Here is a 1,858-nt window from a genome sequence, read left to right on the forward strand (position 1 = left end):
ATATATATATATATATATATATATATATATATAATCTGAAGTGTTATATCCATTATGGCCAATCTTACCAGTCATTTTCGTGCTAGCCATTCAATGGAGTGTTAAGTAACAATCTGATTATGTAACCCTGCTCTCACCTCCAACAACAGAGAGCTGGCACCATATTCCATTCCATAACAGCAATCTCTGATGGGCACAGGGTTACATAATCAGATTATTAATTAACATTCCATTAAATCCCAAGTGTGAAACTGATTGATAAGATCAGCCATAAGAGATATATAATACTGCATGCTTCAGATAACATATATATATATCATCATCATCATTCTTTCTCCCATTTATTCTCTTCATTTAGCAACCTTTCATAGTGGCATCTCCAAGTCTCTCTCTTTGCAGATTCATTAAATACAAGTGAGCCATCATCCATGCAGGCACATTTCTCTCCCGTCACATCACGATTCTCTCTCGCACACTGTCTTACAACACGAAACACTTCAAGTCTTTAGTCCTCACAATGCAGAACATTGGCAACTTTTTTTCTTATCTGCTTCCCCTCTGGCTAAGTAAACTTGTTTCCAAGCTTCCCTTCTGGCGATCTGATACAGGTCCCTGCTATCAATACACTTCCAGTCCTTCCATGCCTGTTTCTTTTCTCTAATGGCCCTGTCATCTACATCGTTCCACCACCATGTTACCTTAGGTTGAGAGGGGACAAATGCAAGAGTATGGCATGCTGGGCAAAATGCCTAGCAGTATTTTGTCTGCCATTACGTTCTGAGTTCAAATTCCGCCAAGGTCGACTTTGCTTTTCATCCTTTTGGGGTCGATAAATTAAGTACCAGTTACGCACTGGGGTCGATGTAATCAACTTAATCCCTTTGTCTGTCCTTGTTTTTCCCCTCTATGCTTAGCCCCCTGTAGGCAATACAGAAATAAGAAACTGAAAGAAACGTGTTGTATATGAATGTGTGTGAGTGTGTACCCTTGTCTAGACATCATGTGATGGTTGTAAATTAGCATCACCACCATACAAGCAATGTTGTTCATTTTCATTCTTGTGTGACAAACATGTCTGATCATGGGGAAATATTAAATTGCTTGGAAACAAATGAGGATTCACAACAGGTAGGGCATTTGGCTGTAGAAAATGTATCTCAACAAATTTTGTCCGGAGAAGTGGACGTTAAATGATGATGTATGTATATATATCTTTTTGCCTATATGCTTACTTTACTATCTACCTCTCTATGTACCTGTCTCTCTTTCACACACACGCACACACAAATATATATGTTTCTATGTGTTTCTCTCTAATTAAGCATCTTATCTGTTGTTTGTCTTCTTGTTTATCCAACCACCAATATATGTTTAGCTATTAACCTATTTAGGTATCTGAAAAAATATTTATGCCTGTCAATATCTATGGCAACAACTATATATTTCTCTCTCTCTCTCTCTCTCCCTAAATATATGAAGGAGTGCTGAAAAGCTCCTGGCTTTAAGAGTATTGCAAAAGACCTGGTTAGAGACCTAACACTCCAAGTTCTTTTACAGGTCTCAGAAAAACTGAAGGACCGCTGCGATAAGTGTGTGAATGTGAAAGGGGAATATGTTTAATAAAATCATAATTGACCGATCCTCCTGTATTTTCTTTTACCCAAAACCAGGAACTTTCAGGCACCCCTTGTACATGAATGTGTATATATATATATATATATATACACACACACATCTGTGTAGCTATCAAATTGTCTACCTAACTATCTATCCATAGTTTCTTTCTCTTTGTTCATCCATTTGTCTGTCTAAATAACTGTCCATCTCTCTTGCCTCCCTCCTTCTCTCCTAGTTAGTT

The sequence above is a fragment of the Octopus bimaculoides genome, chromosome 14, assembly GCF_001194135.2.
Source record: "Octopus bimaculoides isolate UCB-OBI-ISO-001 chromosome 14, ASM119413v2, whole genome shotgun sequence".
NCBI classification, from domain to species: Eukaryota; Metazoa; Mollusca; class Cephalopoda; order Octopoda; family Octopodidae; genus Octopus; species Octopus bimaculoides.